This window comes from Ranitomeya variabilis, chromosome 7 (assembly GCF_051348905.1).
Source record: "Ranitomeya variabilis isolate aRanVar5 chromosome 7, aRanVar5.hap1, whole genome shotgun sequence".
Taxonomy (NCBI): Eukaryota; Metazoa; Chordata; class Amphibia; order Anura; family Dendrobatidae; genus Ranitomeya; species Ranitomeya variabilis.
Window position 1 is genome coordinate 203,169,822 of NC_135238.1, and position 18,424 is coordinate 203,188,245.

The window sequence follows — 18,424 nt, forward strand, 5'->3', positions numbered from 1 at the left end:
GCATACATACCCCCGAGCTGCAAAGAAACAGTCCTAACCACTGAGCCACCGTGCTGCCTAAAACACAGCTGTGTAAAGCCAGCCTTAAAGGGGTTGTTCACTTTATCTTTAGTTTAACAAATGTGTTGTGGACATGTCTTTTTCTGGAGCTTACAAATATATAAAGTACAAGTTCTCCTCCTGCACTTGTAATTGCAGCCTTCCTTACAGTCTGCACAGTTCTCCAGTTCTGAAAATGTCTGCTGATGGAGGAACATGTGACCTGACCCGCCCATCTGCCTCCTCCAATAGAAAAACAGATTTCCTTGTGCACAGTGTTTTTCTATTGGAGGAGGCAGATGGGCGGGGCAGGTCACATGTTCCTCCATCAGCAGACAATCTGAGAACAGGAGAGCTGTGCAGTCTGTGGGGAAGGAGGAGTCTGTAGGACTTATATGTTAGTAAGGGCCACAACACATTTATTAAAATAACAACAAAGTGGCATAGATATACGGTATATGTAAAAATATTATATCAATAGATCTATAGAAATAAAGTGAAAGGTAAGAAAAGAAAAATAACACTGAATATACAAAGATAAACCATCTGCTAATAAAAGTTTTTATTTTAGTCTGTGTAAATTACATTGTTCCCTGCACGCTTCTAATTTCCTGCCACAAAAGAAGAGCAATACAGTATCAAGTGCAAATAAAAGTCAAAGCAAAATAAAAATACCCGAAATCTAACTTTAAAGGGAACCTGACAACGGATACATAATGCCCGATTCCACTAATGGCCACAGACAGTATCAGCCGTCAGGTTTTCTTTAAAAAGAACCCTCCACCTGGTAAAAAGGAGCAATTTTCTGCTCATATTTTATTCCCGCTGCTCTCCCTTAGTAATACATTTTTTTTTATCCGCCATACAGTTCCAGAGACATGGGCTTTTTTATTTAGTGCTACCTTGTATGGCCTGTTCCAAGAGGGTGTGGCTAAAAGGGTTCCCTGGGGGCGTGTCAGTAGGCTGTTCTGCATAATTACACTGTGAGCACTGCCCCCTCGGAAAAGATTTCAGAAATTAGCACTAAATAAAGGGCCCATATATCTGGAACCGTATGGTAGATTTAAAAAAAAACAACATAATACTAAGAAGAGTAGTGGGAATAAAATAAAAGCACTAACTAGTCACTTTTAGCGGGTCCTTTATAAATTGCTGGGATCCACTATTATAAAATAGGGCAAAAATCTGCAGATAGATTGCTATAATAATATAACAGGACTTTCCCTTTAAGCTATAATTATTTTATGTAATACTGTCTTATTCCGGAGCTTATCTACCCTGCCCCGACATATCCATCTGCCATAGCCTGTTTTAGGTTTATTCATATTAGCAGGCACTGTCACTGCACTCGCCGGATGAAAAGATATGATAGAGATCATGTTACAGTAGATATTGTATATAAAATACAAGAGAAAAATAATATATTGCTGTAGCAGCCGGTGGGGACTAGATTTGTACCCTCAAAACTCATTTCCTGTCCCCTTTCCAATTATGATGTGCTGGTTATACTTATTTCCATATAAGAAACGGAATCTACGTATTAGGAGAAAGTTTACAAAAAGGTGAGAGGGGCCCATAGCAAAAATTAAAATGGGACCCCGCAGCATTAATTTACACTCTCAAACCCCTAACCACAGGAAAACACTAGTAGCTTGTTTTAGTGAGGCACTTTAATAATAACTTAAAGGGGTTGCCCAACTTTGAGGGCATTTGTTTTTTTCTAACTTAAATGCATGCGACTGGGGCTAAAAATCATTTTTGATATTGGGTTTCATTAAAAACATTTGCACCGTTTGCCTTCTATAGCTTCTGCATTAGTCTGTCTATTGCTGGCTGCAGAATGTGTTACCGGGGTCAGTCACTGTCATGCATAGAGTAGGAAAGACTAAGTGCAACACGAAGGGATGAGGGGAAGGGAGCCCAACACTAGGGAAGGGAGGAGTGGAGACCCCTAGGCAGATTTAATGTCACCCTGTCTGCCCTAAACGTCCCTATATAGGTTCTGCACCTATCGCAGAGCAGGAACCTAATCCCTGCCTGACCCTCGCGATAAGCCATACTTAGGGAATGACGGGGTAAGCACTAATCGATCCCCACTACCACTAAAGACAGCTGGGATAGACAAACAAGGGGGACACTTATCTATAGTAGACTCAGATGTAACACAGACGTCCTCCAGCAACACCAAAGAGGAAGATAGCCAACTGCTATAGCTCCAAGCCTCAACAGGGGAAAATGGAAATTTCACCAGCAACTCCCAGCAGCAGTCTGGGAGTCTAAAAACACCCCGGTTCAGGTGTATCAATTAGAGTCGGAAAAAGGTTGCCATTGGGTCAAAGAGTCAGAAGGGTTAAGAAGGTGTCTGCAAGGCCAAACGCACAGACTTTCTGCTGCTAGATGCAGTGCGACTGTCTGCAACCTATGACACACCTGTGACAGCCACATTACCTTTAATTCGTTCTGCAGGCAACAATAGACAATGGTGCAAAAGTTTTAAGGAAACCCAATTGCAAAGGTGATTTTTAGCCCCAATTCCATCGATTTAATTAAGAAAAAAAAAATGGTCACAAGGGTGTACAACCCCTTTAAAGTTTAAAAATGACCTAGGTTCGACGAGACCACTAAGCTGCTCTCTCTGTTGTGACATGACTGACCGCTCTCTTCCTACTGTATCTCCAGTACAGGCTCCACACAGATGGTGTGCATTGTGTTCTACGTCCATCACTCTTTCAGGTTCACGGATGGTGTCACTCTAGGCGACTGCAGATAGCTCAATCCCAGCAGTTTGCAATGTGCACACTATCAGGATTTTCCTCTAGTTCCAGGCTGGGTGATCATGTGCCCACTAGCTTCTCATTTGCTTCTCTCTCTAATGCTCTATTAAGAGAAGCTAGTCATCACCAGATGACATGTATGTAAATCGCAGGATTGCGGTCACATGACTGCCGGATCGAGCTGGAAATACATGGGAATCTTGACAGTGGGCATATTGCGCACTGTCAGGATTTGTTCTCAGTCTCTTGCCATATAGTGACTGCAATGACTTAGCTCAGAAAACCTCTTTAAGGTGTAATAGGTACCTAATGTTGCTTTCTTTAGTTATTAATAATATACGGTAATTAATATTAATATCATACTGGAGAGCCCAAAGCTCTGTACTATAGAGCAATAGTCCCTCCATACAGTATGTCATTTTTTTTTGCTGTTTTCTTTGTTGATTTTTTTCATTACTAGTAAAGAAAAATTGTACAAATAGACAAATAACGAAAGAAGCCAAAACATAGAATGATTTTTTTTTTCTGGTTTCTACTCTAGTATTTATTTTTTTAAGCCAAAGCCAGGAGTAAGTCACACCAGAAGGAACTACTGCACCCAAAACTGCACGTGTGAACTTGGCTTATTAGAAAACACATAGGCAAAAGACTTCAACAGGATACAAGTCTGGGAGGATTGATACAAGTTTATAAAAAAAAAATAATAAAACGCAGACATTAAATTAACAAAATTGGAAAAAAAATAAAGGATCTTTTTTTTTTTTTTTTTAGTAATGGACACTGGACTCATCAGGTGAAATAGATTTTTTTGGCTCTGGTTGGAATTCTGATCATAGCTGACATTAGTCCAAGAGGAGCGGACACATCGCATATTTCACTCATAAGTGTTATAATTTCCTTTCATGATTAACCCCGTGTATTACTGAAAAGCAATAGAGGATTAACCGATGGACCTGTAGGCCAACAGCAGCTATTGAGCAATAGAGCAGCACCTACAATGATGGAACCTGCCACTGTCACCCTAAAAGGAGGAACATAATTGGGAACAGCACCCACCCCTGATCTACCCTGTGCCCACTTCACCCACTTACTGCAACACAAACAAGAATCCTGCAGCCTCGGCAAAGACGCCAGTCATCTTCAGCAGAACTTATATATTATTTAAAGCTTCCGATCTTGTCTATCAACCTGTTTTCTATACACTCAAAAGCTTTACAAAAATCCCTTTTCTATCCTTCTCCACTACATTAACCACCACCGTGAATGTGTAAACTTCTGTCGTTCTGCACAGATCACCAAGAAAGTAACATAAAAGTCATAAAACCCACTAAAGACTACATAATATCCAGTATCAACCTCTTTTCTATACACTCAAAAGCTCTACAAAAATCCCTTTTCTATCCTTCTCCGCTACATTAACCACCACCGGGAACGTGTAAACTGTCGTTCTGCACAGATCACCAAGAAAGTAACATAAAAGTGATAAAACCCACTAAACACTACATAATATTCAGCATCAACCTCTTTTCTACACACTCAAAATCCCTTCTCCATCCCTCTCCGCTGCATTAACCACCACCAAGAACACCAGGGACAGATCACCGGGAAAGTAACATAAAAGTGATAAAAACCCACTAAAGACTACATAATATCCAGCCCTAACGCTCGATCATTGCCATCAATGGTGACATTAGACGAATAATACCGCACAAATATGAACATGTGTATATACGTACAGAGAAGAATTCAACTGGTCTTAGGTCTTTGATACATGATCCGGTCTTACATAGGACTGCAGGAAATCCTCCAAGTTATCTCAACTTGAAAGGTTGTTACTGAGACGAGATGAATATATATATATATATATATACAGTATATATACACTGTATATATGCAAATATGTGTGTATATATTATATATATATATATATATATATCTAATGAGGCTAGAAATAAAGGATGACTTACAGTGGTGTGTCTTCATAGGTAGCGCTCAATAAGAAGCCCCAGGGGTCCAGCTCCGCACTCCGCTGTTCCCCCAGCTGTGACCCAGGCACATGGTCAGACTGAAGCCGATTTTCCCTTTGCTTTGCATGAGAATATTACAGATTTTACTCTCTTGTCTTTCAAGAGCCAATTAACAATGCAACCTCTGCCTCTGTATCCAGCTGTGCGCTTCCTCAATGCCTCCGAAAAGCAGGCAGCACATTCTTCCCAGGGCTTCCTCTATAGAGCAATCTGTGAGCAGACTCTCCTGGTCAGGATGCTCCTCTGTATTGTGCTGATCCTCCCCTTCCTATCTGACTGTGAGCAGCAGCACACAGCAGCACGGTCCCCCAGGACTGCTTTATCCTTCTATGTCAGATCTATACTCTTCTGTAGATCTTATCAAATACAAATATGGGTTAAACCGTCTGTTCCTGTGCAACCTGTATAGAAAACCACAAACTGCTACTATCATCGCATTGTTTTTCGTTTTTGTTTTTTTTTCCTTTTCCTGTTTTATACCGTATAATGCGCAGTGACGGGAGGAGATCAAACACAAGTGAAAAGTCGAAATGTATTTTTTAAGAACTCACATCTCACATTCGTGTGTGTATCTCCGCCAGCGAGTGTTCAGATGTGCGCGCAAAAAGATGGTTAATCTGATCTATAAAATAATCTCCTGCCATCTGGCTGCGAGAAAAATCTGACCACATAGACAAGAGCATTCTCCTGCAGGTCATACCCTTTACCACTATTCTGGTTTATGAACGGTCGCGATCAACTATACTGCTGCCACATGGTGCTAAAACGACAGTACAAATTAAAAGAAACCTAAAAACCTAACCTAACCTAAATCTAATTAAAATTAGGTTGTACGTCATTAATTATTCAACTTTTATTCCATGCTAATAAAATAATAATAATAATAATAATGCAATGCATTAAGCAGGCTCAATATAAAGTAAGTAGAGACAAATAATACTGCCACATAACGTTTAGGCTATGTGCACACGTAGGAAAAGTGGTGCAGAATTTTCGGCACAAAATCCGCAGCTCCTGGCAGAATCCGCAGCCGTGGATTTGCCGCGGTTTTATGCAGACTTTGTGCGGTTTTTATGCGGAATTGATGCAGATTTTCTGCGGTTTTTGCCACAGCGGATTTTTATCATGGAGGGGTGCAGAAACGCTGCAGATCCGCACAAAAGAAGTGACATGCACTTCTTTGAAATCCGCAGCAATTCCGCACTGATTTTTCCGCACCATCTGCACAGCTTTTTTTTATCCCATTGATTTACATTGTACTGTACATCACAGTGCGGATCTGCAGCGTTTCTGCGCTGAAAAATCTGCTGTGGATCCGCAGCAAATCCGCATCGTGTGCACATAGCCTTAAACATTACCAGCATTTGGTGCCAATACTGCCATACAATGACATAACTATTTCATACTGAATATGAATAATGCCAACACCATAATAACATGAAAGTACTGTATTTTTCACACAGCATTGCAAACCCCACGCCAAAATAAAACTGATTTAGAATAATACCGCCATACAATGTCTGAATAATGAAGATAATGGCAATGTCCCAGGTGGTCATGGGCCGTTAAGTGGTTAATGGTGGTCTAGAAACATGTACAGCCTCTACTTTGGGCTGATCTTGGTGGTCCAGACTTTGGGAGAGACTTAGTAAATAGTGATGAGCAAACATGCTTGGATAAGGTGTTATCTGAGCATGCTCGGGTGCTAACCAAGTGACTTCGACATACCTGAAAAATATGTTCGAGTCCCCGCAGGTGCGCGTTTCACAGCTATTCGACAGCCGCAACACATGAAGGGATTGCCGAACAAACAAGCAATCCCTACATGTGTTGCAGCTGTCAAACAGGCGTGAGACATGCAGTTTCGGGGACTCAAACACCGAAGACAAACTGCAAATATTTTAAGGAAAGTTGCAAACAGTATGGCATAGTCATCAATTCATAGAAAGTGCAAACTTAGATTACGGTAATAATGGCGTAGCAGTAATTCAGCGATATGCATAAGTGACCATGCGTCACCTTTTTAAGCCATGAAAAATAGTTGTGTGGAAGGCAAAAAGACATTGGGTCCCCCTCATTTTTCTTAACAAGCTGAGGGAAAGCAGACAGCTGAAGGCTGGGGTTATTATTCGAGATATATACTTAGTGCAGTGTGTGTAGCTTACTGCACATGTATTTAGCAAATAAAGAATTAAAAGAAAAAAAGACATTGGGTCCCTCTCATTTTTCTCAACCAGCTGAGGGAAAGCAGACAGCTGGAGGCTGGGGTTATTATTCTGGGAAGAGGCCAATATCCATGGGGTGAGGGAAAAAGTGCAGAAAGCTGCGTGTGGCAGCGTAAAACGGCCGAGACTCACCATTGCAAATCAACTGGTGAGAGAAAAAAATAAATCGCATGGCACACGGACCATGCGTGTGTCGTCCAATTTTTATGGGTGCGTAAAAATCCAGCAGCGCGAGCATGTTCATGTGCCGTGCGATTCTTTTTCTCGCACCCATTGATTTGCATTGCGGAGTCTCGGCCGTTTTACGCGGCCACTTGCAGCATACTGCGCTTTTTTTCCTCACCCCAATTCCAGGTGAGGAGGAACTTGCAAATGAACACTGCTTAATTGAATAACATTGTTGCGAGTGCAATGCGATTTTGTTCTCACATTACACTCGGCAATTTTATACGCAGATGTAAGCGTACCCTAAAACAAATAAATACAATGTAAAACATGAAAGACAGTTTAATGGTGCAAATTACACCAGATTTCTGGCGCTTATAGCTTAATAAATATGGCCCAATATTGATTAAGAAAAATATATTTTGATTAACAGTATTATTTTGTATCCACAGGTGCTTAAAAGATCTATGTGTCTCCATGGATACAGACTGCTAACAAGACCCATGTAGTCTGATCGATCCTTTAGTCATACTCATCCATATGCCCAATACTATTGGCTAACCTATTTAAATGGTTGTCCACTACTCGGACAACCCTTTTTCAATTCTCAATGTTTCCCCCCAGTAAAATAATAACACTTACACTCACCACTGGTGCAAGTGCTATTCCAGCGATGCCAGTGCTGGCTCTCCTGAGGTTTCGCGTGACTTTGTGGTGTCAGGTGATCCCTGCAGCCAATCAGTGCTGGGTTCACTCTCCTCTCCTATGGACATAATTGACATCCGGATAAAGATAGGGAGCATCAGCAGCTCTCACTTCCTCAGGAGGCTGATTTGTCCAAAGGAAGGAGAGTGAAGCCAGCGGTTATTGACAGCAGGGATCACATGACATAACAATGTCACGGAAGCCCCGGGAGAGCCAGCTCTGACACGGCTGGAATTTTTCCGACACCAGAGGTTAATATATTGTCCGAGCAGTGGACAATCACTTTAACTGTAGGAGACAGACAGGAAAGAGTAGACTCAGACTACACAGGGTTGTTTGTAGTCTACCATGGAGACGTGTTGGAGCAGTAGACACAAAATGAAGAATATATATTTGTAGCTAGAGATATATCTGTTCCAGCTGTCGTCTTCTCGGATGCCTTCTTATCCATGTGTCTGATACAGGGGATTTTGTTCTCCTTGAAAATATCAAAACATTGCAAAGTATACAAAGGCTGGGGTCAAGGGTTGAGGAAATGCCATCACCCTGATGAATATCCTTTTTTGTTCCTGTGCCCTAACAACAGAATAAACTTTGAAGATTTTTAAGGTAATTTTACGACAAAGTGTTAAATAAAAACAAAACAAACGAAAATAAAAAAAATTAAATGAAACCATAATCTCTACACACAGTACTACATGAATGAATGTGACTCAAGATAACAAACTGTACACGTGGCAAACCTTGTATACGGCCTGCACAGCTTTTCCCAAACCCTGACATTACTATATTATGTCACAAGGCTAAAAAGTCAATCCTCAAAATAATCACTTTTAGCAAAATCCTAATATATTCTATGAATCAATGTCGTTAAAGGGTTTTTTTCCTGAACTTCAATATTGATTGCCGATCTTTAGAAAAAGTCATCAATATGAGATTGGCGAGATTCCATTTCCTGGCACGAGATCAGTCAGCTGATTAAAGGGGGCTGCGGTGCAGCAGACGTGGCACCAGTCATCAATATCAGAACTGGAGAAGTCGAATCCCCTTGATTTGTACGGAAAGCTCTTTCCTATGGAAGTGAATGGGAGAGAACATGCAATACAATTCACTGCCATGAAACCATGTACGTAACTGTGCCACTTATGGACCCCCCGCCTATCTTATAACGATTGGGGTACGGTCACACTGACGTAGCTTCTCTCATGTTAGATAATCGGGCCGATTATTGGAGAATCTTATCACAGGTGGGAAGAAGACAGAACTTAATTTCTCCATCTGTGCGTATAAATCGGACTGAACTCTGATGACATCAGAGTGCAGTCCGATGTTTCACATGCACTCATAGACTTATATGGGTCCGTGTGATTCCTATTGGAGCCACATGCAGCATTTCTGATCACGAATCGGCATGAGCAAATAATCACAGATCTGCTCTTCTCCAGAGAATATCGTTGGGCCAAGTGCTATCCAATAACACATCAGACAGCACTCGGCCGTGCTATACACCAGTGTGAGTGTACCTTTAAAGTCTCAGAAAAACACTTTATTTTTTAACAAGATGGATTCAAATATTACACAAAAAGCAAAAATATATTAGAATATACAAAAGCAATTATTTTGGGACATTTATTAACCATGTGACGTAATATAAGTGAAGTACAAGCAGACAGTGACTGACTAGTTTGCGGACACGCAGGTAGGAGCTTCACATAGGGCTCTCACAGGTAACAAAACCACGCGAGATAGTTCAAGAGCCAAGTAGTGCAATAATATTGATCCGCTTTTTCTGGCTTTTGATTTCTTGATTTGCAGGCATCAAATCCAAACAGCAATTAGCTAAACACGGTGCAAGCCCTTCGTATTCCCCTTCTTCACCGCCATGATAGAGGTATTGTCTATGACCACTTATTTATACACAAAACGGTTTAACATAAAGTATTGTGGAAAAAGTCTAGTCTGCACTTTCGAAACCGCTTTGCATATTCTAAGACTGAAGACAGTTTCAACGATGCCGAAGTCGTTCCCCTGATCGTTGGTCGCTGGAGAGAGCTGTCTGTGTGACAGCTCCCCAGCGACCACACAGCGACCACACAGCGACGCTGCAGCGATCAGCATCGTTGTCTGTATCGCTGCAGCGTCGCTGTGTGAGACGGGGCCTTAAGACAAAACTACTATTATGTTACTGAACCCTTGAAACAGATTTAGCTAATCCCTGTCATTTAGGCTTGATCCTGGCAAAGTATTTTCAGGAGCAAGAAGTTCGCAATGTCATAAAATAGCCTTATGCAAACCAGATTACTGACACTGTACTTGGTACGCAGCGTCTCACTTATAACGTCGAATGCCTACACGTATCTCCAGCGTCTTGTCTCAATACCCTTTCAAGAGTTTTTGTCACCAGCTCAAACGTGACAAGTTTTTGCTCTTACATTTTTCCTGTTGCTCCTCTCAGTATTCCATATTTTTTTTGTAAATCCAACATACGGTTCCAGAGATACAGCCTTGGCAAAAAGTGTTTAAATTGTTCCAGAAAATTAAGTATTTCTCCTAGAAAATTATTGCAAGTACACGTTTTGTTATGCACATTTATTTCCTTTGTGTGTATTGGAACAACACAAAAAAAAACAGAAAAAAAGGGCAAATTGGACATAATTTCACAAAAAAAAATGGGTAGGACAAAATTGTTGGCACCTTTTCAAAATTTGGGGTAGCCAACTCTGGTTCAAGCATGTGATGCTTGCTCAAATTCACATGTGGCAAGAAAGAGGAGTGGGCAATATGAAAATCATACCTGAAACCAGATAGAAAGAGGAGCAGTCGACTCAGTCTTGGCATTGTGTGTCTGCCACACTAAGCATGGAGAGAAGAAAGATGAGAAGAGAACTGTTCAAGGACTTGACAACCAAAACTGATTAACAATATCAACAATCTTAAGTTACAAGACCATCTCGAGAGATCTTGATGTTCCTATTTCCATAGTGCACAATATAATCAATAAGTTTACAACCCATGGCACTTTAGCTAATCTCCCTAAAACGTGGACAGCAGAAAAAAATTGATGAAAGGTTGCAATGCAGGATAGTCTGGATGGTGGATAAGCAGCCCCAATCAAGTTTCAAAGGACATCAGTGCTTGAGTGTCAGCTCAAAGTATCCATCAACATTTGAATTAAATGAAATGCTATGGCATGAGACCCAGGAGGACCTCACTGCTGACAGAGGAAAAAAAAAAGCTAGACTGAGCGTCAATTGCAACCAAAGCTCAAGAGACCTCCTTTAAGATCATCTCCAGATGGTACCAGGTTCCCGTGTTACTTCATAAGTAGTATCAGATAGATGCTAGAGATGTGGAGTGGAAGAGGGGACAATGATACACATTTGGTGGAGCTGTCCCATAATAAGAGGTTTCTGGACTCAGGTAATTCAGACTATTAAAAAAATGAGAAATCTCTCTGTGCCCGACTCTCCTAAATCTCTTTTACTCTTTATGATCCCAACTAGTTTCACCAGATACAAAAGGTCTTTAATAAGCTACCTTATACAAGGTGCTACGAATATCATTCCTCGTCACTGGAAAAGTACTTCTCCACCTACTCTGGAGGAGTGGTTCTGTGAAATAGCCGTTCTAAATAGGACTGAACATTTGATTGCCCAATCCCCCACTGACTGTGATAGATACTGTGAGACTTGGAGAGAATGGATTGAATTCCAAGAATCCAATGCCTGCTGTCTTTCATCAGACTGATGTGACGCACCCTTTTCTCTGCTGCTTTCCTTCTCTGTTTGGATTGTGCTCCGCGTTGGTTCGCACCTGGCTACGCTATGTATGGTTTCCATTGGATTTCAGTAACTTCATAATTATATTACTGATGGCCTAAAATGTTCCCTTCTCTCTTTTTTCTTCCTATAACTTGATGTTTTAATGGACGTTATGCTTATATTCTATGATATATTAATTCTGATATTGTCCTAGATATTCTTTTCTTTTTGTTGTATTTTTGTGATTGAAAATTATTTAACCTTTCAATAAAAATTGAATTTTGAAAAATAAAAAAGCTAGACTGGAGTTGGCCAAAATATACATGAGTACACCAAAATTCTTCTGGGAAAGCGTTTTGTGGATAGAGGACACCAAAATAGAGATTTTTGGTAAAGCACATCGTTCTACTGTTTACCAAAAACGAAATGAGGCCTACAAAGAAAAGAACACAGTACCTAAGTCAAATATGGTGGAGGCTCAAAAATGTTTTGGGGTTGTGTTGTTTCCTCTGGGTGCCTTGATGCCCAGTGATAGAGAGCTTGGTTTGCATCTTAGGTCATGGGTTTTTCAGCAGGACAATGACCCCAAACATACTTCAAGAAGCAACCAGAAATGGATGGAAACAAAGCACTGGAGAGTTCCGAAGTAAACAACAAGTCCGGCTCTAAATCCCATTGAACACCTGTGGAGAGATCTAAAGAAAAAGAAGAGTGGTCCAGAATACCAGATGACAGTTACAAGAAGCTTGTTGATGGTTATAGGAAGTGATAGATTGCAGTTATTTATATTAAGTTGCAGGTGCCAATAAATTTTTATGTTTTGTGTGAAAGTAAATAAATGTGTATAATAAAACTTGTGAAATTGTAACAATTTCCTGGGAGAAATATTTTATTTTCTGGAAAAATTTCAAGGGTGTCAACACCTTCGACCATGACTCTATGGGACTTTTTATTTAGTGATAATTTTAATGAGGAGCCGATGCTTATAGAGGAGCCCAAAGACACACCCAGATGATCCTGTAAGCTATGCTTCCTTAGTAAACACTTTAGAAATTAGCACTAAACAAAAAGGCCCATAACTCTGGACACGTATGGCGAATTTTGAACCCCCCCCCCCCAAAAAAAAAATGATAATAACAGCAGTAGGCCGTTAGCCCACTCCATACACCCGCTCCCGATTTGTGCCGCACGTGTACGGTGGATATTGGGAAGGAGTTAATCATATTCTATTCCATTGCATGAACAACCATAATCTACATCCCTATGACAAAGTACAGAAAAAAAAGAACAATAGTTACAACCCTTGAAATGATAAGGGGTGAAAACTAATTTATTTTGTGATCCTTAGACCAAAATGAGTTTGATCCTTAAGGGATTAGAAGACAATTCCAGTTCTCTGGTTTAGGTGGATCTGGACTTGAAAACATCTCTTGATGAGACCCTTTTAGTTGATGATTGGATTAAGGGTTACTCTTATCTTAAATCCCTGCTCTATTGCACCCTTTAAGCTCAAAATAGTGCATTTTACTATATCAGGATCCTGTAGAATTACTTCTGCAGATATTCTTTATTGGTGGTCAGTAAGTTTTGGTAGTAACATTATGAGTCTACACTAATCAAATTTAAAACTGCTATATCGTAAATGTTATGTATTTTACAAGGAATTCTTTACCAGGAGATCAAACAAAGAAAAAACTTATAAAGGGAACATTTTTACTACTGAAACTAGTGGTACGGTTGTATAGGTCTTAATACGACAATAAAAATGATACCTGTCTTGTAGTAATCGGATGTGACAGTGCTGAAAAATTAAGCTTTGAACTTACATGCAATTGGGGGCCTGTCCGTACACTCTGAGCACATGGACACGCCCCATAGCACTTCCAGGCAAATTTTCATGTGACATTTAAGCTTAATTTCTCAGCACTGACACATCCGATTACTACAAAATGGGTATCTTTTTTATTGTTGTTTTAAGACGAATACAGCCATTAAACTAGTTTCAGAAGTAAACTCACCCTGAAAGATTTCAATTAAAATGTGTCCCATAAGTATTTCAATAGGTGCATAGGAATACAAAGCCATAAATCACTGGGGGTCAACTGCTTCTTTTTATTTTGTCTGCTTGGCTTTAATTAATCTATTTCAGCAAGTAATGCTGACAGGCAGGAGAAGGACAGTCCCATTTATTTTTGAGTAATGATAATGTACAGTACAATGGGATTTAGTTTCACAAGTAAAACCTAATGGACAACTCAGTGTTATTTGAATTAATGGAACAATACTGCCCGTCAGACTCGGTTAAGAGATTTGGTTGCAATCAGTTTTAACATTTGCATGTCAATGGCTTGCTTGTCAGCACTTGTAAGGAAAATCATCATAATAAAGAAAATTATTATGTTAAAAAGAAATGATCCCTAATACCTGTATGGATAAGAGATAATTTAATGATCACTGTGGGTCTGCTCAATGTTGGATTCATTCATTCTATCACACCTGGATATTTCTGGTAGGCCCATAGACAATGAATAGATCGAAGGTTGAGCATGCACACTTCTGTTCCACTCAAGAAGGAGCTCCAGAATCCCGTTCTTAGGGTTCCAGCACGGAGATCTCGGGATAACTGTGGGTCCCAGCGGATATGGGATAAATTGTAACATGACATTCAAGTCTGCCAAATGCTCTTGTCCATTTGTCAGCCAGGACTTTTGCTAGAAGCTATTACATTATCTGTTTCTAAGACGCATCTGCCGACTTTTAACTGGCAAAAGGCCACTTTACAGAAATCCTACTGAGTGAAGGAACATTACTACCAAAAATAGCACATAGAAGCCCAATTCGACAGAGAGTGTTAGTCATGACCATAACAATTCTTGTTTCAAGTAGATGTTTTATTCAGGGATCTTGTCTTATTCTTCCGCTAAACGCCATCAGAATGATTTTTTGTTACGTAGCAGAGATAATAATGAAATAACATTTTCCTTCTCCTCACAGTGAGGAGCGGATGCTCCATCTCTTACGTTTCACTGTGAAAAGGAACCCCAAGAAGAATGGGGATAAGAAAACCTCCTGCGGTTTGGAGCTATTGTGCATATTCTATAACCATTCCCATTGTTAGAATCAATGGTGGGAGAAGAGACCCGAGGTCAAGAAGTAGAGTCTAATATCTGAAGCTGCATGACCCACTAGTGACAAGTGTGAGGATTATGAAAATGTGAATAGTACAGGACTCGCTACAATACAGAATAACTGGGACTGAAGATTTTTTTTTTTGCATTTTCCTTTAGCTGTCTACGTAGAAACTTGCTAAAGACACAGATGGTTAAAATGGACAATAAAAGTTATTACTAAAGGGGCCAGCAGCTGGAGTTTCACACTAAACCACTTGCACTTTTTTTCCTGCTGGTGTATTGAGTTCTCAACAATATTGTATCCAGCAAATTATAAATGACTCCAAAAAATAGTTAAAAAAAATATGGATGAGTAGGACTACAAGGAACATCCTGTGCATGCGCAGCGCAAAAAACAAGGCTGAGGCAAGTGCATCAAGCTTCAAAGCGCAAGCGCTAGATGCCACCAAACTCTTCCCAGATAATTTCTATATACGGTAATTTATTGTATATTGATTACTTTTTATCTCTAATGTCATAACAAACACTAGTGACAGGGACCTAGGTACATGGGAGAATACATCGGATGGCCATAACAACGTGGATTACTAGCGCCACCTATGACACCTGGGTGAAATGTGTATTCCCCTCCTCTTGCTACACCATGATTAATAAATATAAAACCCCCTTTAAGGCTAGAGCTACACCGAGTGCAATATCGCACTACAGCACGTTGTGATCCACAAATTGCCATTATCCAAAAGTCGGCAAAAAAATCATTTGTTGGATTTTAACACAACCACATTCATTGTCATTAGTGGCTACTGGCAGCGCAATATTTGCAATATTAAAAGTGTTGTCCCCTTTCAGAAAAGCTTTGTCCACAATTATAGCTATAAAAAAGGAAAAAAAAAACTGCACATTACTCATCTCCCCAGGGTCCAGTGCTGAGTCTCTGCCTCTGTTCCAGATGTCTGATTTGGATAGCCAATCAGTGAGCTCGGTGGCTATGCCCATGAATACATAATGACTCCTTCAGAGCTCCGGAGCACTCTGATTGGCTGCCGCGCTCTTGACGTGATGTCAGCACCGCAGCCAATTCCGGACACCGGAAGCATTGACGGAGATCAGTGCAGGATCCTGGGTCGGTGATTAAAGAGCAATTTTTTATACCAATTTGCAGCCGTGGAGGAAATTTTTTTTGAAAGGCAACATCCCCTTTAATGGTGCGCTGTCACAAACAAGTCGCCATGTAGCCCTAGCTCGATTCTGGACATCAGAGGTGATACAAAAATAAAAGTTACCTATTCACAGGACCCCCACTGATTCTGACAACATGGATCTAAAACGTGCTGACACATGCGCAGGCACCACTCCATTCATTGTCTAGAGAGCTAACGAATAAAGCAAAGAACAGCACTCAGGTTTTACAGCAGTCCCGATGATAATGAATGGAGCATATGCATGACCACCGCTGTATCCAGACAGGACATTTAGTGCCCCATACGTGGGGGTCCCCTGGCTAAAGGCATTGTCCGGGACTTTAACACTGATGGCCTATCCTTGGGATAGGTCAGCAATGTCTGATCGGTGGGGTTGCGATACCAGCTGTTCCTGGTGTCGGTGGTGGCCAAAACTATCCAGTTCTGTTATTATGGCCGACGTTGACACCGGCAACAACTGATTGGTGGTAGTGGCGGTTGTCGGACCCCGACCGATCAGACATTGATGACCTATCCTAAAGGAAAAGCCATCAATGTTAAATTCACTGACCACCTCCATTTAACGGATACCTTTTAATGTTGAAAAGAACCATTTAAAGACTTGGGAAAAAGCTTTTCCATTTAGACATTTTACTTCCATATCACCACTAGTGTCTAATTTTTCTATTAGGGGTGAGAAATGAAATCTGCGGTATCCCAGAAGTACGACATTCAGCTGTGTGCTCGCATTATTAAAATAAAATCAAGTTCACTTATGTCCTTCCCTTATGGTGCTGCCCTTGGGGAAATCAATATTACCAGAGCCCAGAGGCACGCAGTGCAAACTGACACAGCAATCCAAGACAAACTTTGCTATGAGAGTAAGAAGTTTAAGCCACTGCGCTCTCGCTTTATTGAATTTGCATTTGCAAAAATGGTAACCAAGCTAAATAAAATGGATAGTCAATTAGACAAAACTGGTAGCCAATTTGTCACTTAAGGAAGAGGTGATCTTTATAGAAGTGTCACAAGTTCGACTCACAACACATTAGGCATAAGCAGTCCATTGATAAGCTCATCTCTCATGACCCAACACATTCGGTCGGTGTAGACATACCTGTTCCTAGAAATGGCATGCTATAAATCACCTATGTCGGTATCATTCCGTCTATGCTGTGTGCCCACTGCCCACCAATTCTTCTACTGCATGTCAACATAAAGGAATGGTCAAACAAGCTTATTTTGGGAAAAATTGGCACTTTGGACAACTACCAGGACACTTGTAGAGTTCACTTGGGCCACATTTACGCCAAAGGGCAATTCCCGAGACTCCCTACTAAAGGCATTCTCCATGTCAATACGCAGCATATGCAGTTCCTGTGATCCCAGCAATATATAATTTCCCAGCAATTGTCTCCACTTCTAGATAAAACTTGTATAGATATAGTTGAAGGTATACTCGAGATTGCCATTTTGCAGATGAGACCATGCTAGCTTCATTGACGCATGGCTTGTAGACCACTCTGCAATGTGGATGAGAGCACATTGATGTACTCTTGCCCCTTTGCAACATTTGTCTGAATGCAACCTTACTGTATGTGGGGCAAAGGAAGAAGCCAGTTTACTAAAGAAATGGTTATACCCTAAATTTGACTTTTTTTTTTTAATATCTCCTAGGACAGGTATATTTGGCCCCATCCCCTGGACCACAAAATTGTTACGCTGTACTCCCTTTGGAAGAGTAGTAATAATAAGGAAGTCCAGCGTCATGGTCTTCTTTTAAAAACATGTCTTTGTTAGAAATGGTAAAAAAATAAATCACAACTTCCATCACCAAAAATTACAGGCAAACTCGTTTCAGACAGTCTTCATATGCAATGACTAAGGCCTCTTTCACACTTCAGTTGTTTGGCGTCAGTCTAAAACCGCCAGTTTCCTCAAATAACGGATCCGTCATTTTTTGGGGGCGGATCCGTTATTTTCCCATAAACTTCCATTGGCGACGGATTGTGGCGGATGGTTGTCCATTCCATCCGTCATGCGACGGATCCGTCGAAATTTGGCGGACGTTGTCTACACATAGACGGACATTGAAACGTTTTTTTGTCAACGCCGAAATGACGGTTCGCAGCGGATCCGTCGCGTCCGTCATTCCATAGAATGGCCGCCTATGGGCGACGGATCCGTCGCGACCGTCATTTCGGCGGATCCGTCACCCCAATCCGCTTTTTCAATTGAGCATGCTCCAAAAAGTAGATACTTTTCCCAGACAACCCCCAAGTAACGAATCCGTTGGAACCGTTTTCTCAACAATTGTGACGGATCCGTCGATCCGTCACTATGTCGGAAGTGACTGACGCCAAACAACTGAAGTGTGAAAGAAGCCTAAGACTTTTGTCTGAAAAATGTTTGCCTG

At 40.8% G+C, this 18,424-nt stretch overlaps 1 protein-coding gene across 5 annotated transcripts in view; it reads right to left on the reverse strand.

Annotated features, from left to right (window-relative positions):
- The window catches only part of RAPGEF4 (Rap guanine nucleotide exchange factor 4), a 310,050-nt gene that overhangs the window by 194,474 nt on the left and 97,152 nt on the right, over positions 1 to 18,424 (reverse strand). The window contains exon 1 of one of the 5 annotated variants that reach the window (XM_077272684.1): positions 4,781 to 4,900. The exons of the other annotated variants lie outside the window; for them this stretch is intronic. The gene's annotated coding sequence lies outside the window, so the exon portion shown is untranslated. Of the gene's footprint in view, positions 1 to 4,780; positions 4,901 to 18,424 lie in introns of those variants that run through there. 5 annotated transcript variants of the gene reach the window in all.